General features: G+C 48.5%; 1 protein-coding gene across 1 annotated transcript in view; it reads left to right on the plus strand.

The window, feature by feature from the left end:
* The window catches only part of LOC140430942 (SITS-binding protein), a 256,680-nt gene that overhangs the window by 30,272 nt on the left and 201,323 nt on the right, over positions 1-25,085 (plus strand). The window lies entirely within an intron of this gene.

Here is a 25,085-nt window from a genome sequence, read left to right on the forward strand (position 1 = left end):
TAAGATCTTGGCTGTTGCCTTAGCCATGTTTGTCCTGGAGGGAAATGCTTCCACCCACTTTGTGAAGGTGTTGATTATTACCAACACATATTTAAAACCATTTCTCCAGGGGGGAGGGGACCAATGTAATTGAGCTGTAAATTCGTCCATGGGGCATTAACAGGTCGGATGTGTCTTAATTGTCCTTTCCTGGAGTACCTTTCAGGATTATTCTGTGCGCAGATTAAACAATTCTCAACGTAATGCGTGACGTCTGCTTTTAAATCGGGCCACCAGCACAAAGGTCTTAAGTGGTTTCTATCCCCTGATGTCCGTGTCCGTCATGAAACTGGCAAATTATCTGGTTTCTGTCCTGGGTGGGGACCACATAAATTCCATTCTTTAAAATTATATTGTCCTGTACCGTCAGTGAGTCCTTGAATTTGTCGTAGGGGGCTGTGTAGTTTCCATCTAAAACTTGCTTAAGAGTATCATCTACCTTTTGGGCTTGGGCTAAATCTTCGATATTGGTCTGTGAAACCTGGACTGCGTGTATCGGTTCACTCTCGGGGGATTGCCGAAAGTGACCGTGTCATGATCCTGACTTTGCTAAGGCGTCTGCCTTTACATTACCGGGTGGGGAGGAACGATGATGGCTTCTGACTTTGATTATGTGCAGTCTTTTGCTGTCTCAAGAATATGCTTCAATAATGGGGCTGAGGGTAGGGGATATCCTCTAGATTCCCACAGGGGCAGGAATTCTGTCATACTATTGCAGACATATAAACTGTCTGAATATATATCTGCGGGGGTCGGGAAATAATCTGGGTTCTGCACTACATATGCTATTGCTGCTAATTCGGCTGCTTGTGATCCTAAGTGGCCTGGCAATTTAAAAGATATTTCCTCTAATGCGCATCCCTGCGCGTCTTCCACATAAATACCGCATCCTGTATTCTTTTTCCATTGTCAATGGTGGAGGAACCATCTACATAAATTTTTTAAGAGTTATCCCTGGTCGGGGGATTCTGTGTTCTGATGCCTGCTTGTGTGGGTAGTGATTTCAGAATAAAGGGTCCTGTGTGGTGTTGGGCTGCAATGATCTGGCACTCATGTGGGGTTCCTTCATACTGCAGGTTGTCCGCTAAAAATGTGTGGGTCTTTGTCCGTTTAACTGTGATGTTCCTTCCTTGTAACAACAGTGTCCAGCAAGCTGCTCTGATCTGGCTGACTGAACCGTCCTTTAACCTACCATCTAACAATAGCTGCGTTGGGGTGTGCTTGGTTAAAATTGTTACTGGGTTGAGGCCTGTGATATATGCAAAATATTGAACGACCAAAAAGAATGCGAGCAAGTGCCATTTGCAGGCTGAAATTCCTTGCTCCACGGGATCCAATACTCGTGAGGCACAGGCTACGGGTCCTAATCAGTCATGTCTTTCCTGTAGTACTGCTGATAGGGTTCGGTCGGTGGTCGCTACTTCTATGGCACAGGGAGAGTGTGGATCTGGTACCTGCAAAGCGAGGGCTGTGCCTAGGGCGCGTTTTAATTCATCGATGGCGTCCGTGTGCTGAGGAAGCCATTCCCATGGGGCGTTCTTTTTAAGGAGTTCTGAAAGTGGGGCTGCTTTTGTGGAAAAACCATCTATCTGGTTCCTACAATAACCAACTAATCCTAAGAATGATTGGAGTGCAGTAACATTGTGGGGCAGGGGCAATTTAACTATTGATTCAATCCGTTTATGTTTGATCTCTCTTTTCCCGCATGTGATAATGGTACCTGAGTAAATTACCTTTTCTTTCAGGATCTCGGCTTTTTTCGGGTTGACTTTGCATCCAATTGATTGTAAGCCCTAGCAATTCGGAAAGAAGCTTAACATGCTCTTCCTTTGTGTCCGTCTGTAGGAGTAAGTCGTCCGCACTTCTGGGGGGCTAGGTGGGTGCTGGAGGGGTTGGCGCCGCGCCAGCCGGCGGCGAAGGGACTGCTCGAGTCCACGCATGTGCAGAACCACTGGCGTACACTGGCTCATGCGCAGGGGGGTGTCTCCTCCGCGCTGGCCATGGCGGAGCCCGAGGGGGACCGGCGCGGAAGGAAGGAGTGCCCTTATTGCACAGGTCCGCCCGCAGATCGGTGGGCCCCGATCGCAGGCCAAGCCACCGTGGGGGCCCCCCCGGAGTCGGATCCCCTCGCCCCCTTCTCCCCCCGAGGACCGTCTCAGCCGACTTACCTGCCAGGTCCCGCCGGTGGGGCCATGTCTAATCCACGCTGGCGGGACTGCCCAAAAACCGACGGCCGTTCAGCCTATCGGGGCCCGGAGTATTGCCGGGGGGGCTGCTGCCAACGGCCCCTGACCGGCGTGGCACGAACCCCGCCCCTGCACGAAAACCGGTGCCAGAGAATACGGCAGCCGGCGTTGGGGCGGCAGGGCGGGATTCGCGCCGCCCCCTCCCCGGAGATTCTCCGACCTGGTGGAGGGGGGTCGGAGAATCCTGCCGATGATCCATATCCTGGGAAAAGCCTGTACTTTCATTTATGTGATGTCCCTTTAACAACAAAGTGGACTGGTGGACATCTGAGAGAGAGTTGATTGATTTCCTGATGAGGACATCATTCATTTCCAAAGAAATACCCATATGAACTCGAGTTGGCAGGTGATGAAGAACTAAGAAGCAATGTGTAAAATAGAAAGCTAATTGCAGTGGGGTTGGATTTCAGCCTCTTTTCTTATGCTTGGCAGTTTAGGACACTGAATTTGTACAAAGAGAAAATAAGCAAGGCTCTTTCTTATCAGAACATTTATTTATTTGGCAGTCTTTGGACCTTTCCTGGTGTTGAAGCAGGACTGAGAATAGAGCAGAGATATGGGGCGGGATTCTCCATTGTCCATCGCCAAAATCAGGAACGGCGATTGGGCGGAGAATGGCTCTGGACGGTGAAATCACGGCAGGTGCTGGATTGACGCCGAGTCGCGATGCTCCGCCGCCTCCAAATAGGCCTCATCGAGACTCGCGCTGCGTGCAGTCGCAACCGCATTTGCAAATCATTATCGGGCCCACCCATGATGCTGCACTTCCGATGGGCCAAGTTCCCAGCGCGGACCATGTGTGACCCGAACTGTCGTGAGCCTGGCATGGCGGCTCCGGCGAGAGATTGGGCATGTGGACAGTGTCCAGCAACACTACACTTTGCCACTGGCCGGGGGGGCTTCGGCCAGGGCTGGGGGTGGGGCGGTGGGGGGGTTAGTGGTGGGTGGCCAGGAGGTGGCTGTGGGTTCGGGGTGGCTGGGTACGCAGTCCAGCACAAACGGCGTCAACTTTGCGGTTTAGCATACGCGCGACTGCAGCTTGTCAACCCTGCACGTGTCCAGCAAGGATCTGATGATTCTCCTACCGTTTTTTGCGGTTCCAAGGGTGTTTCACGTGGCGCCAGTGCTAGCCCCTCATCGGAATCGGTGCGGGCGTGGCGCCGATTTTTCAGTCGTAGGACACCACAGATCCACCATTGGTGTCAGCACTTAGGCACAGGAATGGAGAATCTGGCCCATATTACTCTGTGTGTTATACAACTGGAAAGAACAGAACACCAACACCAGGAAAAGCAATGGCTTATGGATGGGACAATTGGAATATAACTTAGGAAAATGTGAAGTTATGCACTTTAGTAGGAAGAATAAAGGAGCTGAATGTTATTTGAATGGAGAAAGCTAGCAGGAAGCTGCAGCACAGGGGGAAGTGGGGGTCTTCATGCATAAATCACAAAAAGCTAGCATGCAAGTTCAGCAGGCAATTGGGAAGGCAAATGGAACGTTGGCCTTCATTTCAAAGGGAATGGAGTAGAAAAATAGGGAAGTCTTGCTAAACTATTAAAAAAAACACTAGTTAGACCTAACCTGGAATACTGTAAACAGTTCTCGACCCCTTATCTAAGGAAAGATATACTGGCATTGGAGGCTGTCCAGAGAGGGTTCAGAAGGTTGATCCTGAGTATGGCAGAGGATTCTCATGAGGAGAGGTTGAGTCGGTTGGGCCTCTATACATTGGAGTTTAGAAGAATTAGAGGTGACCTCATTGAGGCATATAGGATTCTCAGGGAGCTTAACAAGGTAAATGCTGTGAGGTCTTTCCCCCTTGTTGGAGAATCTAGGATCAGAGGATATAATCTCAGAGTAAGGGGTTGTCCACTTAAGACAGAGATGAGGAGGAATTTCTTCCCTCAGAGGGGAAGTAACTGGAATTCTTTACTGCACAGTGCTGCAGACACTGGGTCATTAAATATGTTCAAGGCTGAAATAGACAGATTTTTAATCAATGAGGGAATCAATGGGAATAAGGCAGGAAAGTGGAATTGAGGATTATCACGACATGTCGAGTCATGACCTTATTGCACAGTAAGAAGTCTTACAACACCAGGTTAAAGTCCAACAGGTTTGGTTCAAATCACTAGCTTTCGAAGCACTGCTCCTTCCTCAGGTGAATGAAGAGGTATGTTCCAGAAACATTTATAGAGACAAAGTCAAAGATGCAAGACAATGCTTTCAACGCGAGCATTTGCAGGTAATTATGTCTTTACAGAGCCAGAGAGAAGGGTAACCCCAGGTTAAAGAGGTGTGAATTGTCTCAAGCCAGGACAGTTGGTAGGATTTTGCAAGCCCAGGCCAGATGGTGGGGGGGTGAATGTAATGCGACATGAATCCAAGAGCCCGGCTGAGTCCGCACCCATGTGTGCGGAACTTGGCTAGAAATTTCTTGGCGATTCTGCGTTGTCGCACGTCCTGAAGGCCGCAATGGAGAACGCTTACCCGAAGATCAGAGGCTGAATGCCCTCGACTGCTGAAGTGTTCACTGACTGGAAGGGAACATTCCTGCCTGGCGATGTCCATTCATCTGTTGCCGCAGCATCTGCATGGTCACGCCGAACAGTGAACCCAATGAGACAACCAATGATCCAGAACAGAAGACCGAGAGATCTGCGGTGCGGCAACCGAAGAGGAAAGAGACGGAAGGCCGCTGCCCTAGACTTGACATGTATGCTCAAGCCGTCAGTAATGGCGTCAATGCCAGATTCATCAGTTGCATTCATAAGAGAGCCCTGCACGTCACCCAAGCACAACGCAACGCCATCCGCGCTCTCAAGACCAACCGCACCATCGTCTTAAAACCAGCAGACAAAGGAGGGGCCACAATCATACTAAACATAAGAACTAAGAACATAAGAACTAGGAGCAGGAGTAGGCCAACTGGCCCCTTGAGTCTTCTCTGCCATTTAGTGAGATCATGGCTGATCTTTTGTGGACTCAGCTCCACTTTCCGGCCCGAACACCATAACCCTTAATCCCTTTATTCTTCAAAAAACTATCTATCTTTATCTTAAAAACATTTAATGAAGGAGCTTCAACTGCTTCACAGGGCAAGGAATTCCATAGATTCACAACCCTTTGGGTGAAGAAGTTCCTCCTAAACTCAGTCCTAAATCTACTTCCCCTTATTTTGAGGCTATGCCCCCTAGTTCTGCTTTCGCCCGCCAGTGGAAACAACCTGCCCGCATCTATCCTATCTATTCCCTTCATAATTTGATAAATTTCTATATTTTATCGCTTAAATAATAATCCCTTTTGCTGTTATTCCTACCAAAATGGATAACCTCACATTTGTCAACATTGTACTCTATCTGCCAGACCCTAGCCCATTCACTTAACCTATCCAAATCCCTCTGCAGACTTCCAGTATCCTCTGCACTTTTTGCTTTACCACTCATCTTAGTGTCGTCTGCAAACTTGGACACATTGCCCTTGGTCCCCAACTCCAAATCATCGATGTAAATTGTGAACAATTGTGGGCCCAACACTGATCCCTGAGGGACACCACTAGCTACTGATTGCCAACCAGAGAAACACCCATTAATCCCCACTCTTTGCTTTCTATTAATTAACCAATCCTCTATCCATGCTTAATCCTCTACCCTTAATGCCATGCATCTTTATCTTATGCAGCAACCTTTTGTGTGGCACCTTATCAAAGGCTTTCTGGAAATCCAGATATACCACATCCATTGGCTCCCCATTATCTGGTAATGTCCTCAAAAAATTCCACTAAATTAGTTAGGCACGACGTGCCCTTTATGAACCCATGATGCGTCTGCCCAATGGGACAATTCCCATCTAGATGCCTCGCTATTTAGAACATAGAACATAGAACGATACAGCACAGTACAGGCCCTTCGGCCCACGATGTTGCACCGAAACAAAAGCCATCTAACCTACACTACGCCATTATCATCCATATGCTTATCCAATAAACTTTTAAATGCCCTCAATGTTGGCGAGTTCACTACTGTTGCAGATAGGGCATTCCACGGCCTCACCACTCTTTGCATAAAGAACCTACCTCTGACCTCTGTCCTATATCTATTACCCCTCAGTTTAAAGCTATGTCCCCTCGTGCTAGCCATTTCCATCCGCGGGAGAAGGCTCTCACTGTCCACCCTATCTAACCCCCTGATCATTTTGTATGCTTCTATTAAGTCTCCTCTTAACCTTCTTCTCTCTAACGAAAACAACCTCAAGTCCATCAGCCTTTCCTCATAAGATTTTCCCTCCATACCAGGCAACATCCTGGTAAATCTCCTCTGCACCCGCTCCAAAGCTTCCACGTCCTTCCTATAATGCGGTGACCAGAACTGTACGCAATACTCCAAATGCGGCCGTACCAGAGTTTTGTACAGTTGCAACATGACCTCATGACTCCGGAACTCAATCCCTCTACCAATAAAGGCCAACACTCCATAGGCCTTCTTCACAACCCTATCAACCTGGGTGGCAACTTTCAGGGATCTATGTACATGGACACCTAGATCCCTCTGCTCATCCACACTTCCAAGAACTTTACCATTAGCCAAATATTCCGCATTCCTGTTATTCCTTCCAAAGTGAATCACCTCACACTTCTCTACATTAAACTCCATTTGCCACCTCTCAGCCCAGCTCTGCAGCTTATCTATGTCCCTCTGTAACCTGCTACATCCTTCCGCACTGTTGACAACACCACCGACTTTAGTGTCGTCTGCAAATTTACTCACCCACCCTTCTGCGCCCTCCTCTAGGTCATTGATAAAAATGACAAACAGCAACGGCCCCAGAACAGATCCTTGTGGTACGCCATTTGTAACTCAACTCCATTCTGAACATTTCCCATCAACCACCACCCTCTGTCTTCTTTCAACTAGCCAATTTCTGATCCACATCTCTAAATCACCCTCAATCCCCAGCCTCCGTATTTTCTGCAATAGCCTACTGTGGGGAACCTTATCAAATGCTTTACTGAAATCCATATACACCACATCAACTGCTCTACCCTCGTCTACCTGTTCAGTCACCTTCTCAAAGAACTCGATAAGGTTTGTGAGGCATGATCTACCCTTCACAAAGCCATGCTGACTATCCCTGATCATATTATTCCTACCTAGATGATTTTAAATCTTGTCTCTTATAATCCCCTCCAAGACTTTACCCACAACAGACGTGAGGCTCACCGGTCTATAGTTGCCGGGGTTGTCTCTACTCCCCTTTGTGAACAAAGGGACCACATTTGCTATCCTCCAGTCCTCTGGCACTATTCCTGTAGCCAATGATGACATAAAAATCAAAGCCAAAGGCCCAGCAATCTCTTCCCTTGCTTCCCAGAGAATCCTAGGATAAATCCCATCAGGCCCCGGGGACTTATCTATTTTCAGCCTGTCCAGAATTGTCAACACCTCTTCCCCACGTACCTCAATGCCATCTATTTTAATAGCCTGGGTCTCAGCATTCTCCTCCACAACATTATCTTTTTCCTGAGTGAATACTGACGAAAAATATTCATTTAGTATCTCGCCTATCTCTTCAGACTCCACACACAACTTCCCATCCCTGTCCTTGACTGGCCCTACTCTTACCCTAGTCATTCTTTTATTCCTGACATACCTATAGAAAGCTTTTGGGTTTTCCTTGATCCTACCTGCCAAATACTTCTCATCTCCCCTCCTTGCTCCTTTCTTCCTTGATGATAGATTCCAGCATCTTCCCTACTACCGAAGTTAAGCTAACTGGCCTATAATTACCCGCTTTCTGCCTACCTCCTTTTTTAAACAGTGGTGTCACGTTTGCTAATTTCCAATCCGCCAGGACCACCCCAGAGTCGAGTGAATTTTGGTAAATTATCACTAGTGCATTTGCAATTTCCCTAGCCATCTCTTTTAGCACTCTGGGATGCATTCCATCAGGGCCAGGAGACTTGACTACCTTTAGCCCCATTAGCTTGTCCATCACTACCTCCTTAGTGATAACAATCATCTCAAGGTCCTCACCTGTCATAGCCTCATTTCTATCAGTCACTGACATGTTATTTGTGTCTTCCACTGTGAAGACCGACCCAAAAAACCTGTTCAGTTCCTCATCTCCCATTATTAAATCTCCCTTCTCATCCTCTGAAGGACCAATATTTACCTTAGCCACTCTTTTTTGTTTTATATATTTGTAGAAACTTTTACTATCTGTTTTTATATTCTGAGCAAGTTTACTCTCATAATCTATTTTATTCTTCTTGATAGCTTTTTAAAAAATTAAATCTTTTTATTCTCCTCCTTTTTCACATTTTCTCCCACATTTACACCCATCAACAATAAACAATAATCAGCAAGATATGTCAATCCCCATAATAACAACGATCCCATCCGCCCACCAACCCCCAAACCTCAACCCGCATGTTTACATAAACAAATGACAAAAAGGAATCAGGGATTACCCGTAGTCACCCTTAATCTACACAGCCCCCCCACCCCCCCACCCACCCCCCAACCAACGTCATCCAGCCTCTGAGAGAGTACCGTATATGATACCCCAGGGTTGTAACCCCCTCCCCCGCCCCCACAAGTCTCCAGCTCCTCCCATCCACTGCCTCTTGGGGTTCCCTCCCCCCAACTTTCCACCCCGGCTAGATCACTCGGACCCTGTTCTGCCAGGCTCCGATGGCCGCAGCCCCTCCCCCCACCTCACTCCCGTTCACTGGCCGGCTTAAACCGGCCAGCGTGGAGGCCCCTGCCCGGGTCCCTTTACCCCTTGCCCGGCCCTAGCAAAGCCCAAAGATCCCCTTTTAGCACACACACCCCGCATATCCACCTACACCCCAAAGAGCCCTCATTTTGAGTGAAAGTCCCGTCCCTTCCCTTGTCCAAATATATACAACATTGGCTCCTTTAGCCTCTACAGTGATACAAAAAAGAAGAAAATACAGTCATGAGGTTACATCGGCACATGACCATTCCTCAATTTGTCAGTTCTGCCACAGTCCTTCTGCCTTCGCAAACTCCTCCGCTGCTTCCGCCGTTCCAAAATAAAAGTCCCTGAGCTTATAAGTCACCCTCAGCTTCGCTGGATATACAATGCCGCACTGCACCTTGCTAATGTACAGTGCCCTCTTCACCCGGTTGAAGGCAGCCCGCCTCCTCGCCAGCTCCACCGTAAAGTCCTGGCATACACGTATACCAGCTCCAGCCCACTGCACCACCCGCTTCTGCTTGGCCCAGCTCAGGACCTTCTCCTTCACACTGTACCTACGGAAGCACAGAGTCACTGCCCTTGGCGGCTCACTCGCCTTTGGTACAGGCCTCCACGACCGATGAGCCCGATCCAGTTCATATCGGGAAGGATCCTCCCGCTCCCCCAGTAGTTTTGCCAGCATCGCGGCAAAATACTCAGTCGGCTTTGGTCCTTCAACTCCTTCGGGCAGCCCCACGATCCTCAAATTCTGTCGCCTGGATCTGTTTTCCAGATCTTCCATTTTTCCTCGCAGGTCCTTGTTAGTATCCATCACCTTCCGCATCTCCTTCCCCATCGAGGCAAGTTGATCACCGTGCTGCAATAACGTCTCCTCCACTTCCTTCAGCGCCTCCCCTTGCTCTCGCACCTCCGCCACTGCACTCGCCACCGCCGCCATCACCGGGGAAACCGCCTCCTCCACTAGCGCACTCAACACCTCCCTCATCTCCTTCCTCACCGTCTCCATGCATTTCGCTATCTGCGCCAACTGCTTTTCGAATTCCGCAGCCATCACCTTAGTTAGTTCTTCAGCCGTAAGCACTGCAGCCTCCCCTGGTGCTTCAGTCTCCATTTTCTTTGTTGACCCCACGGTGACCTTTCTACTCCCCAACGGACTTTCAGCCGCTTTTTTCCCGGCCATTTGTTTGGTGTTTTTTAACATCCTTCTTCTCTGTGCGCTGTCTCCCGACCTTTACTGCCGTCGCTGGCCCTAGGACTGGACGTTACTCCCCGTCAATGCCGTTCCCGAACGGGAGCCCTCCAACGCGCGGCTGCCTCCCCCTTTATAGCTATTTTAGTAGCTTTCTGTTGCTCCCTCAAGATTTCCCAGTCCTCTAGTCTCCCACTAATCTTTGCCACTTTGTATGCTTTTTCCTTCAATTTGATACTCTCCCGTATTTCCCTAGATATCCACGGTCGATTTTCCCTCTTTCTACCGTCGTTCCTTTTTGTCGGTATAAACCTTTGCTGAGCACTGTGAAAAATCGCTTGGAAGGTTCTCCATTGTTCCTTAACTGTTTCACCATAAAGTTTTTGCTCCCAGTCTACCTCAGCTAGTTCTTCTCTCATCCCATTGTAATCTCCTTTGTTTAAGCACAAAACACTAGTGTTTGATTTCACCTTCTCACCCTCCATCTGTATTTTAAATTCCACCATATTGTGATCGCTCCTTCTGAGAGGATCCCTAACTATGAGATCATTAATCAATCCTGTCTCATTACACAGGACCAGATCTAGGACCGCTTGTTCCCTCGTAGGTTCCATTACATACTGTTCTCGGAAACTATCGCGGAAACATTCTATAAACTCCTCCTCAAGGCTGCCTTGACCGACCTGGTTAAACCAATCGACATGTAGATTAAAATCCCCCATGATAACTACTTTACCATTTCTACATGCATCCGTTATTTCTTTGTTTATTGCCTGCTCCATCATAATGTTACTATTTGGTGGCCTATAGACTACTCCTATCAGTGACTTTTTCGCCTTACTATTCCTGATTTCCACCCAAATGGATTCAACCTTATCCTCCATAGCACCGATGTCATCCCTTACTATTGCCCGGATGTCATACCACTGTTTTGAATCTTAACACCTCGATCAGTAACCTCCCCTATGTTATATTTCCTCTTAACTTTTCTCCTAATTTTCATTGTCGTTGAACCCATATCTTCATGTAACAACCTGCCGCGTCGCTGACCATTTATGCTTTTACTTCCCGTTTTATTCCTTTTAGTATTACTGGACCTATTCACTGAGCTCCCCTCAGTCACTGTACCTTGTACTGTCGCCCTTTTTGATTTTTGATTATGGCTTCTCTGCCTTACACTTTTCCCCTTACTGCCTTTTGTTTCTGTCCCTGTTTTACTATCTTCTGACTTCCTGCATCGGTTCCCATCCCCCTGCCACATTAGTTTAAACCCTCCACAACAGCTCTAGCAAACACCCACCCTAGGACATCGGTTCCAGTCCTGCCCAGGTGCAGATTGTCCGGTGTGTACTGGTCCCACCTCCCCCAGCACCGGTTCCAATGCCCCAGGAATTTGAATCCCTCCCTCTTACACCATCTCTCGAGCCACGCATTCATTCTATTTATCCTGACATTCCTACTCTGACTAGCTCGTGGCACTGGTAGCAATCCTGAGATTACTACCTTTGAGGTCCTAACTCCCTGAATTCAGCTTGTAGGACCTCGTCCCATTTTTTACCTATATTGTTGGTGCCTATGTGCACCACGACAGCTGGCTGTTCACCTTCCCCCACCCCAGAATGACCTGCAGCCGCTCCGAGACATCCTTGACCCTTGCACCAGGGAGGCAACATACCATCCTGGAGTCTCGATTGCGTCCGCAGAACCGCCTGTCTATTCCCCTTACGATTGAGTCCCCTATCACTATAGCCCTGCCATTCTTCTTCCTGCCCAGCTGCGCAGCAGAGCCATGGTGCCATGAACCTGACTGCTGCTGCCTTCCCCTGGTGAGCCATCTCCCTCAACAGTATCCAAAGCGGTATATCTGTTTTGCAGGGAGATGACCGCAGGGGCCACCTGCACTGACTTCCTACTCTTGCTCTGTCTTTTGGTCACCCATTTTCTATCTCCCTCAGTACCTTTCACCTGCGGTGTGACCAACTCGCTAAACGTGCTATCCACGACGTCCTCAGCATTGCGGATGCTCCAAAGTGAGTCCATCCGCAGCTCCAGAGCCATCAAGCAGTCTAACAGGAGCTGCAACTGGACACACTTCTTTCACGTGAAGGAGCCTGGGACAGTGGATGTGTCCCTGAGCTCCCACATCGCACACGAGGAGCATGACACGGGTCTGGGATCTCCTGCCATGTCTTAAACCTTAGGTTAACTTGTACAACTACAATTCCAAAAAACGAAAAAAAAAATAAATTAAATTAGACAATGAAAAGAAAACCTACTTACCAGTCACTTACAAGGGTTAAAAAGCACCTCCTCCCCACCCAGCTTCGAATTCCCACCTAGCTTCAAATTCCCAAACCCACTCTTTGCTGTCTCACTCTGGCTGTATCTTCTCTGGCTCACTGGGAGAACTCACTGGGAGTGAGTTACAAGTTGCTCTTTTAAATTGGTCTGAGTTGACTCCCCCCCCCCCCCCCCCCCACCTGCTTTAAGATCAAAGTAGATTAAGGTGACTGACACTTAACTGCCAACCAGTTATGTGAGTGGGTGGGGCAGCCCTTGTTAACCTTCACTGCACAATTCTAGATAAATTTAAACTCCTGAAATTTAAAAAGGAACAGTCTTACCGATTCAATTCCCACCTAGCTTCAAATTCCCAAACTCACTCTTTAAACAGAACAGATTACTGCAACGAAGTGTACCGACAACTCAACAACAGGAACACTACAGACAGTTACCCACAAATCCAACCAAGGAACACACTCGCCAACTGAACAGACTGATCAAGACGTTGGATCCAGACCCTCAGAGCACCATACGTGCTCTCATCCCACGTACTCCCTGCGTTGGTGATCTCTTCTGCCTCCCTAAAATACACAAGGCCAACACACCAGGCCGTCCTATCGTATCAGGCAATAGGACCCTGTGTGAGAACCTCTCTGGCTACATCGAAGGCATCTTGAAACCCATCGTACAAGAAACGCCCAGCTTCTGTCGCGATACGACGGACTTCTTACAGAAACTCAGCACCCATGGACCAGTTGAACCAGGAACATTCCTCATCACAATGGACGTCTTGGCACTCTACACCAGCATCCCCCATGATGACGGCATTGCTGCAACAGCCTCAGTACTCAACACCGACAACTGCCAATCTCCAGACGCAATTCTGCAACTCATCCGCTTCATTCTGGATCACACCGTCATCACCTTCGACAACAAGTTCTTCATCCAGACACACGGAACAGCCATGGGGAACAAGTTCGAACCTCAATATGCCAACATCTTCATGCACAAGTTTGAACAAGACCTCCTCACCGCACAGGACCTTCAACCGACGTTATACACTAGATACATCAATGACATTTTTTCCTTTGGACCACGGCGAAGAATCATTGAAACGACTACACAATGACATCAATAAGTTCCATCCAACCATCAGACTCACCATGGACTACTCCCCAAAATCGGTTACATTCTTGGAAATACTCGTCTCCATCAAGGACGGTCACCTCAGCACTTCGCTTTACCGTAAGCCCACGGATAACCTCTGTAGCCACTTAAAATGGCTAACTCCCGATTCAAAATGGCGAACGGCAAAGACTGATGGGAAAGACAGCCAACAGGACAAAAATGAGCAGCTGCAGGTTGAGTGTGTATTTACCTCTGGAAAGGCCAGACAAGATCGATACCAGCAACCATCAGCATAACAAAACACCAGCCATCTGCATACTAATGAGCAATCCCCGGGAACAGTAAGCAACATTTAGACACATAAAGCAAAACCAGACTCTTCGGCGCCAGCAGAAGCCGACACAAAGGGAGGTGAACGACCACCTCAGGACCGCCCATCGATCAGGGAACCGCTCCAGCATTGGAGAAAATTGAACCAAGTGATTGGGACGAAGTCCAATCACTTGGGACCAGGTACAGAGTCCGCCCCGAAAGGCAGGAAGCCCCTGGGGACTATAAGAATTGAGCCCCAAGTTCAAATCGCTCTTCCTCAGCTCTTCAGCTCTTCTCCACCGCTTCTCCAGCTCTTCACTCTTCAACAGCTGATCAAAACTGTAAGTCTTACTTCAACGCTCGCTACGAGATAGGCGCTCCTAGCTATCAATCTGTACCAACTTCGAATCCCGCAGGCTCAGAACCCGAACAAAAGGCCATTTGTTTCCCTGACCTGGTGGGCCAGTTCCAAGTTAAGTATAGGCCTGTTAGCTGTAGAAGTAGCTTAAACGTAGAATTTGTGCATGAGTAGCGATTACTGTGTATAATAAATGTGCTTTGATTTAAATCTTACTAATTGGTGTATTGGATTATTGATCATTACTCGGACTTGAACCACGTGGTGGTATCAGAAAGATACTTGGCGACTCAAGAGCAAAGGTGATAAAACAGAGCAATTGAACTAAGGCAAAGTTAGCAACATTATTTGGCGACATCCTGACGGGACCCGATCTCGAAGTGGAAAACCACTCCGGGAGAACCCAAGAATTTGAATTAGTGATCCAATTGGCAACAGAAAACCACAAGTGTTCAAGCAGTTCTGATCAATACTCATAATTCGGAAGTGTGTGTATGCATGAGTAACTAACAGGGCGATAAGGTAAAACTGGTAGATTTTTTTGTTGCGACAAAACTGTCGGAAGTTTGTATATCGGAAAGTAGCGAAATCCGTACCCGTATTTACAGCACCGCCTTAATACCCCTGTCCAAATTTGAAGAGCAGCATTCGGATTAATACCCCTGTCCCAAAATTTGAAGAGCAGCATTCGGATAGGAAAGATGGCAATGCAGGCAATGCAGCGACTAATGAACCCAGAGGAATTTGCGGTCACAGCGACCAGCAGCAGTAGAGTGGGACGATGTCCCATTTGGGAGGAAGAGATCAGGAAATATCTCAAAGGGAAAGGATGGCCCCTTTGGAATTAATTCTGTGACAACGAGGAATCAGGCTCCGGGAGTATAGGACATACTTGGTGGGAGAACCTGAGTGAGATCCACAAAAAGAGCTCAGGGAAAGCTCGCAAGCCGATGGCAATCGTGTCCTGCTTGGCACAATTGCGAGGCACAGAGGAGATCGTTAGGACGCTCCGGAAAGAAGTTGAGGGCATACTTCGAGTAAGGTCGATGTAAGCGAGGTAGAAAAGGAGAATTTGGAATTGAGGAGGAAGTTGGCAGCAAAAGATGGAGAGGTGGATGACGCCAAAAGGGCTCACCAGTCTTGTCTGGCGCACTTAAGCAGCTTCCAGTCTCAATACGAAAAGGCCTATCAGGACACGCAACGTGCAGTCCTGGTACGTGAAGAAACAGAAAAACAGGTAGAGGCATTACAGAGACAGTGTAGTGATCTAAAGGCAGCATTAAGAGCACTCCATGCTGCCACCACAGAACAAAGACAAAACACGCTAGATCACGCAAAGTGCCGGAAGCAGATTGCAGAGCTGCAATCACTGCTTTCAGTTCAGAAAGGTTTTCAGGAAACCTTTGGAGAAAAATTAGATCAGGAAGACGGCCCTGATTGGGAAGAATTGAACGAAACAGCGCAGAGAGATGTTCAGGGAACATGTGCGCAGGGAAAGCCACAAAAGAGAAAAGCGCCCCAAACCCCCACCCAGCAGATAGTTCAAGGTCCAATGAACCCACTAACCAGCCACATCGGACGATGAGAAATTTCTATATTCCACCCCCTTAACAGTGACCCAATTACGGGACGCGTGCGATAAGATCACACCGTTCCTCCCCACCTCAGACCCCCACCATTTCTTTACCACAGTTAAGCATCAGGCGACCACGTACGGCCTGGATGAGCTAGAGCATGTAAAGCTCACAGTTTTAAGTTTAGACCCTTCAGTAGCAGCAGCCCTTCCCGACCCACAGAATGTAGGAGGAGGCACCCTTGCAGAAATGCATACCGCGATCCTGGATGCGATCGGGTATAACCGGGGTGACCCCGTAGATGGCCTCAACAAATGTAGGCAAAATAAATCTGAGCACCCCACAGCGTTTGCTGGACGCCTGTGGATCCACTTTGCAGCAGTCTTTGGAGACTTAGACCGTGCCCATTTGTCCCCAGACAACATGGCCAAATGGACCCGCACCCTTATCTCCCATGTCACAGAAACAGGACAGAAAGCCTGCACGAGTTATGATCCCTCAGAGGAGGCCCATAACGAGAAGTGGGTAGTCCCGCGATTGGGAGCAATCTATACAAAGTAAACCCGCAGTCATGAATCCCGAGGAAAAGCAGGCCGGAGCAGATATGCAGGCAGTAAAAACACACCAGAACCCCGCATGGGTGAATGAGGGAAAGAACAGCCCCCCACCCAAGTCACAGGAGTGTTACAACTGCGGACAGTTGGGACACTTCGCAAGAGAGTGCAATGCTCCTAAAAAGCCACAGAGAGCCCAGCAGACGGGCACTCTGAGTAAGAAAAAGACAGGGCCCATTCATAGCGTTAGCGCCCGTTCAGATCAGACAGACTTGACCGGAATGGACTGACGGTGTACGGGCTCCCCCAGTTGGGTCTGCGACACCCTTTGGGATAGGGCCGGACGACCGGTAGTTGCAGCGAAAATTCGGGGACAGCCCATCGAATTTCTATGGGACACAGGAGGGTCCCGCACCACAATAAATTCCTCCACTATGTTCCAAAAAGACACGTGGCCCACTACAGCCACCATCACCCTCAGCGGCTTTACAGGCCACTCACAGCAGGGACACATCACAGCCCCTGTACCCATTCAAATCGGTACCATCATCACCAAGCACCCGGTAGTTTTAGTTGACCTGCCCCACACAGCAGAGCACATTCTGGGAATCGATTTCATGAATTCCCATAATCTTTCATTCGATCCAGTCAACCAGTGTGTCTGGAAGATGGCAAAATCCACAAGAGCCCCCGCAACACTCAACATAGGAGAGTACGTGAACAAAATTAGCGCAGTAGGTGAATTTTGGTTCAACCCGACCACGCTTAGTACGGACAAGCAGGTAAGGGCAGTTCTGCAAAAGAGCAGGGCAGCATTCGCGACCCACAAGCACTACTGTGGACGGATGACTGGCTCCGTACAAATAACAGGACCTGACCCTAGACCCCAAAAACAGTATGGATTTCCCCAAGAGGCAGAGGTAATAGAAAGCTTATTAGAGCAGGGCGTACGTAGATCAGTAGCCTCCACTAATAATGCCCCGATTTGGCCAGTAAGAAAGCCCGATGGATCATGGTGACTGACCATGGATTACCGGGAACTCAACAAAGTCACCCACGCAGCAGCCCCCACAGTAGCAACAAGTCCCGAGACCATGCTCAAGCAGGGACTCAATTCCCGATTCTTTATGGTTTTGGACGTCAGTAATGGATTCTGGTCCATTCCATTGGCAAAGGCGTGCCAGTACAAATTTGCCTTCACCTTTAAAGCAAGCAGTACACGTGGACATGTCTGCCACAAGGCTTCCACAACTCCCCCTCCATTTTCCACCGACAGCTGACAAATGGTTTAGCCAAATTCTCTCGCCCCGAATGCCTCGTTCAGTATGTAGACGACCTACTACTGCAGACGGACACCAAGGAAGAGCACATTGAGCTTCTGTCCGAACTCCTGGAACTCTTACACTCAATCGGTTGTAAAGTCAACCCCAAAAAGGCCCAGATTTTGGAAGAAAAGGTGATATATTTGGGAACAATTATCACACATGGTAAACGCGAGATCGAGCATAAAAGGATTGACTCGATTGCTAAATTGCCCCTTCCCCAGAACGTTTCAGCCCTCCGGTCGTTTTTAGGACTGGTTGGCAATGCCGAAACCACATTGACGGTTTCGCCAGCAAGGCAGCGCCCCTCTCAGACCTCCTAAAGAAAGGAGCCCCCTGGGAATGGCTTCCGCAGCACACGGATGCTGTGGACTCTTTAAAACAGGCACTCATAGCAGCCCCGCACTGCAAGTTCCAGACCCGCTTTCCCCTTACGCATAGAGGTAGCGACCACAGACCGCACCCTTTCGGCCGTGCTCCTCCAGGAACGGCACGACCAGTTAAGGCCCGGAGCTTACACCTCCAGAATTTTAGATGCTGTGGAGCAGGGATTTTCAGCCTGTGAGAGGCACCTACTCGCAGTAATTTGGACAGTGCAGTATTTTTCATATATTACCGGACTGAACCCCATTACAATTCTCACCGAACACACCCCCACCCAACTTTTACTGGACAGACGACTCAAGGACGGTACAGTTAGTGAGATTAGAGCAGCGAGATGGACCCTTCTTTTGCAGGGAAGGGGCATCACTGTTAAACGGACAAAGACGCACACCTTTTTAGCCGACAACTTACAGTACCCCGGAACCCCCCATGAATGCGAAATTATCTCTCCACACCACGACACAGGCCCCTTTATTGCGAAAACACCCCCCAGAAAGATAGGAAGTTCAACCCAGAGCCCCCAGCACACAGACACGTGTGAGCCCATAAAGATCTATGTGGATGGATCTTCCACAGTCTTGGATGGGAAGCGCATAACAGGTTGCGGTATATATGTCTAGGACGCGCAGGGATGCGCCCTTGAGGAAATATCGTTAAAACATCCAGGCCGCTTAGGCGCGCAGGCAGCAGAGCTCGCGGCCATCGCGTATGTAGTGGAATACCCAGATTCCTTCCCCAGCCCAGCAGACATATACTCGGACAGCCTCTATGTCTGCAACAGCCTCACGGAATTCCTGCCCCTGTGGAAAGCAAGAGGATTTGTTTCTGCAGACGGAAAACCCCTCCCCTCAGCCCCATTGCTCCGTCACATTTTAGAGAAAGCCCAGAACAGGACTTTTCGGATAATCAAGGTTCATAGTCACCATCGTTCCTCCCCCCCTGGAAAGGTGAAAGCCAACGCACTGGCCAAAGCAGCTTCCAGGCATGGATACTGTTGGACACCCCCCAAAGGCGCACCAGTGAGTGCAGTTCAGGTCTCACAGACAAAGATCGAGGATCTAGTGGAGGCCCAGAAACAGGACAGCAATCTCAGGGAGATTGTAAAAGGTAAATATCCAGCACCCTATGAGAGCTTTGAAAATGCTCTGACCACACATGACGGTGTGGTGTTAAAAGATACCCTTTATGTGGTTCCTGAACAGGACAGGAATCAACTGATTTGTTTATTCCATGACGGTCATGGACATCAGGGAATCAATCCCAGTACAGCCCATCGCACGCAGCTTTGTTGGTGGCCGAATTTAAAGGAAGATGTAAACCATTACATCGAGAATTGTCTTATCTGTGCCCAGAATAATCCGGACAGATATGTCAAAAAGGCTCAACTCAGCCACATCCGACCCGTTAATGGCCCCTGGACTAACCTCCAGATCGATTTTATAGGACCATTGCCCCCTTGCAGGAATGGCTATAAATATGTACTTGTGGTAATTGACACATTTACAAAATGGGTGGAAGCATTCCCAGCCCGCACAAACACGGCAAAAACCACAGCCAAGATTTTGACCCACCACACCTTTACAAGATGGGGACTCCCCCACAGCATTGAATCCGACCAAGGCTCCCATTTTACGGGACGTGTCATGCAGAACGTCCTCACGCTATTTGGCATCACCCAAAAATTCCACATAGCATACCACCCACAGTCGAGTGGTATCGTGGAGCCCATGAATCGGACCCTAAAAACCACCCCCAGAAAAATGGTCCAGCAGAACAACACCACTTGGGACTCAGTCCTCCCTTTTGCGCTGGTGTTTTTGCGTAACACAATTTCTACTTCCACAGGTTACATCACACACACCCTCATGACCGGACGCCCCATGAAAGGCACAGAATATTTGTTAGGTTTAGACTTGACCAGCCCCGAGATGACGGCCCTCACACACGAGAAAGCAGTAGAACAATTAGTGGAAAATGTTAAAACGGCTCAGCTAGCAGCCGCAGTGAAATTGGGCACCAGAATGAAACAGTGCAAGACCTGTTTCTACAAGACAGTGCATGCGACTGAGTACAGTACAGGACAGCAAGTCTCTGTATATAACCCCAGCACATTCCTGTCACCAAAATACCCGGGTCCGTACTCCATTGTGGATAAAGTAAGCCCTTCTGTATATAAAATAAAGTACCCCAATGGTACGACTGCGTGGTTCCATATAAACCAGCTGAAGGCATATGGAACACAGTCGAACCACCCACACCACGTCATGCTCGACGCAGCACACCACGCCCCGCCCACAGCCAACGTAACCCTACCAACCCCCAACACGTCCAGCCCAGCCACGGACTCGACCTCGACTCCACCCCCGAAATATACACTCCGCCCCGGAACGCCCACCGATTGCAGCAGCAGAGACAGCGACTGTGACTCGGACGATAGCCACAGCACGCCTCCCTACTATCCCCATGCAACAGGCCCCACACCCAGCGATTCTGACTACGATCCAAATGATCCCTTCATGATCACTTTCCGAAACAAAACCCACCACCGAACTTCCATGACGACCCCGATTTTGTCCCCACACAACTAGACACCAACTATTGGCACCGAGATAACTCATTCCGACTCGTCCACAACGACGAGAGCGACCCCACCTCACACCATGCAGCCCTTTCAGCCCTGATACACTCAAGAGTTTGGCACCCGGGAAAAGGTGACGACCTCGGGTCTGACTCCCAAACCGAGAACCCCTTTGCGACCCTGTTCACAACCGAGAACTGAGGTGTCCAGATGATGTTTTAAAAGGAACTGCTTGGGAGAAGTGGTGTCCTTTCTGATGGAAGCTGCAGAATGTTTTATGTTGTTTGTACGTTTGTTAAATGTTGTATGTCCGACAGAAGAATTTTTTTCTCACTGCCCCACGCCTATTCGGCCGAAACCTCTGAGAACTTGTCCGCACGCCTTTTCAGCAGAAACCTCTGAGGACTTGCCCACAGAGACTCACTATTTCCAGACACTAGTTCAGCGGAACTAGCTTGTCTGCAGATACTGGTTTAGGTACCAGACGCCCGTTCGTAACTGCCCTTCTGTTTTGAAGGAGAGAACCACTACGGCAGCCCCACCACGATGACTGCATTTTGTGCCCGTTCTTGTCGGTTGCCCAGGCAGTGGAGAAACGGCTTGGGGCCCGCCGTGCCTGCGACCCTCCCCTCTGGTCAACTACGTTCGGGTAGGAGAGACACAGCATTGGTAGCCATCCTACCCGGGGACTCCATCCCTTACCCGTCGCGGCCCAGACGCACCTCATTTTGGCACTTTTCGTTCAAAACGTTTTGTTTTGTTTTAGGTAACCTTTAGGTTGACAACCACATGCTATTTACATCCTGAAACATTTGGATGGTAAATTGCACAGTCTGCGAGACGGCTCGCACTGGTTCATTATTGGGAAGTGTGTCTTGTCCTAAAATTTGATTTTTGAAAAAAAAATGAGGGAGTCACACATAGTGACCAATTATAAAGGGAGTAATTGGCACTACAGGACAGACACAGTATCGTACGAGATATTAAACAAAGATAGTTACAGACACTATGCTTGTTTCCACAGAACTCCAGAAGCTCCAGGACCGGAGAAGAGAAGAAAGACATGGAAGAGCCATGAGGACTTCCTTCACATGGATCAGCATCATCTTTATGGACATTTGGTTGCCAATGAACGCGAACCCCATGACTTCAAGCCCCCCAGCCGTTAATGTTTCACTTCCCCACAGTACCCAGAGCCCAGTCACCAGCGACACCACATCATCTTGGTGTGCCAGGTTTATAACCTGGTATTCCCTGTCCTATGTAATAGAAACCTTACTGGTATTAGCGATACTCTGCTGCATAGTGCAGACTATGCGTCTACGGAAATGGAGGAGAGCCTACCGTGCTCGAACCCCGGTATATAGGATCAGATCCCCTATTTTCGGATACGACCAGACCCCCGACCTCCGCGATCTATAATAAAGAGCATTCACTTGCGTTTTATTGTAAATAAAGAAATGTAAAGAACTGTTCATGAGCAAATTGTACGATCCTGAGCTTGACTGCCAAGCCAGGAAGACTGATGTATAAACTGCTATGATTTTGTTTGTATGGTTGAGGAAGGTAGAATAATGAAATGTTTAAGTGAGTGTAGTGTATTAAGAATAGTTAGAGGTTCCCAGTTTATTGTTTTGTAATGCATGTCCCTGTTTGACATAGCGCCCTTCGAATTGTTAGTAACATTTTTTTGCATAGCTGTGGTCAGTGCAGAGGCCATGAAGGAGGTGCCCCCCCCCCCCAGGTCAGGGAATGGAAAGCAACATAGTTATGTGATCCTTCACGCTTCGCGTTAGGATCACAAGGAGGGAATGTAGCCACTTAAAATGGCCAACTCCCGATTCAAAATGGCGAACGGCAAAGGCTGATGGGAAAGTCAGCCAACAGGACAAAAACGAGCAGCTGCAGGTTGGCTGTGTATTTACCTCTGGAAAGGCCAGACAAGATCGATACCAGCAACCATCAGCATAACTAAACACCAGCCATCTGCATACTAATGAGCAATCCCCGGGAACAATAAGCAACATAGACACACAAAGCAAAACCAGACTCTTTGGCGCCAGCAGAAGCCTACACAAAAGGAGGTGAACGACCAACTCAAGACCGCCCATCGATCAGGGTACCGCTCCAGCATTGGAGAAAATCGAACCAAGTGATTGGGACAAAGTCCAATCACTTGGGACCAGGTACAGGATCCGCCCCGAAAGGCGGGAAGCCCCTGAGGACTCTAAAAATTGAGCCCCAAGTTCAAATCGCTCTTCCTCAGCTCTTCAGCTCTTCTCCACCGCTTCTCCAGCTCTTCACTCTTCAGCAGCTGATCGAAACTGTAAGTCTTACTTCAACGCTCGCTACGAGATAGGCGCTCCTAGCTACCAATCTGTACCAACTTCGAATCCCGCAGGCTCAGAACCCGAACAAAAGGCCATTTGTTTCCCTGACCTGGTGGGCCAGTTCCAAGTTAAGTATAGGCCTGTTAGTTGTAGAAGTAGCTTAAACGTAGAACTTTTGCACGAGTAGTGAATACTGTGTATAATAAATGTGCTTTGATTTAAATCTTACTAATAGGTGTATTGGATTATTGATCATTACTCGGACTTGAACCAGGTGGCGGTATCATAAAGATACCTGGCGACTCAAGAGCAAAGGTGATAAAACAGAGCAATTGAACTAAGGCAAAGTTAGCAACACCTCACAATGTTCCACTTCTCCTGCTTCCACCCTAAACACATTAAAGATGCCATCCCCTATGGACAAGCCCTCCGTATACACAGGATCTGCTCAGACGAGGAGGAGCGTAATAGACATCTACAGACGCTGAAAGATGCCCTCGTACAAACGGGACATGGCGCTCGACTCATCGAGCGACAGTTCCAACGCGCCACAGCAAAAAAAAGCACCGACCTCAGAAGACAAACACGGGACACAACTGACAGAGTACCCTTCATCGTCCAGTACTTCCCCGGAGTGGAGAAACTACGACATCTTCTTCGCATCCTTCAACATGTCATCGATGAAGACAAACATCTTGTCAAGGTCATCCCCACACCCCCAGTACTTGCCTTCAAACAACCGCGCAACCTCAAACAAACCATTGTTTGCAGCAAACTACCCAGTCTTCAGAACAACAACCACGACACCACACAGCTCTGCCATGGCAATCTCTGCAAGACGTGCCAGATCATCGACATGGGTACCACCATTACACGTGCGAACACCACCCACCAGGTACACGGTACATGCTCGTGCGACTCGGCTAACGTTGTCAACTCATACGCTGCAGGAAAGGATGTCCTGAAGCGTGGTACATTGGCGAGAACATGCAGACGCTGCGGCAACGGATGAACGGATATCGCGTGACAATCACCAGGCAGGAATGTTCCCTTCCAGTCGGGGAATACTTCAGCAGTCAAAGGCATTCAGCCTCTGATCTCTGGGTAAGCATTCTTGCCAAGCAGAAACTTATAGCCACGTTCTGCACACATGAGTACAGCCTCAACAGGGACCTTGGATTCGCATTACATTCACCCCCCACCATCTGGCCTGGGCTTGCGAAATCCTACCAACTGTCCTGGCTTGAGCCAATTCACACCTCTTTAACCTGGGGTTACCCCTTTCTCAGGCTCTGTAAAGACTTAATTACCTGCAAATGCTCGCATTTGAAGTATTATCTTGCATCTTTGACTTTGTCTATATAAATGTTTCTGGAACCTCCCTCTTCATTCACCTGAGGAAGGAGCAGTGCTCCAAAAGCTAGTGATTTGAAACAAATCTGTTGGACTTTAACCTGGTGTTGTAAGATGTCTTACTGTGCTCACCCTAGTCCAATGCCGGCATCTCCACATCATGACCTTATTGAATGCTGGAGCAGACTCAATGGGCCAAATGGCCTACATTTGCCCCTATGTCTTATGGTCATACAATACCCATTGCTGTTGGTTCAGTGTTGCCAAAACACAGCATACCTACCAAAGAGTTTGGAGAGGGAGTTTCTGGGCATTCTATGCGATTCGGACTGTTGTGACCCGAGAGACAGAGGATTTGTAGATGTGTACCTTGTTGGTGGTAATCATGTACAGTGGGACTTTGGATGGATTACAGATGCTGGTAAATGCAACTTAAGAGCCAAAACAATTGGATGGGAGGCGAGAGATCTTACATAACGGAGGCTGTGTTGGAAAGGCAATGAGATTATACATGGTCCCAAACTTGTGTGGAAAATAATATGAATGCTTGTAACTAAGCGAGGTGTATCTTTGTTGCATCGAGTAAAACTTACCTTTTAATTTGAAATAGCCTTCACCTATTAATTAATGTTTGTATCAAGGTGAGTTTAGTTGCTTTGTTACAGTAAAAGTTTTCAAAAGTGAAATCCTGTCCAGTGATTTTCTTTCT

Source organism: Scyliorhinus torazame, chromosome 10 (assembly GCF_047496885.1).
Source record: "Scyliorhinus torazame isolate Kashiwa2021f chromosome 10, sScyTor2.1, whole genome shotgun sequence".
Classification (NCBI taxonomy): Eukaryota; Metazoa; Chordata; class Chondrichthyes; order Carcharhiniformes; family Scyliorhinidae; genus Scyliorhinus; species Scyliorhinus torazame.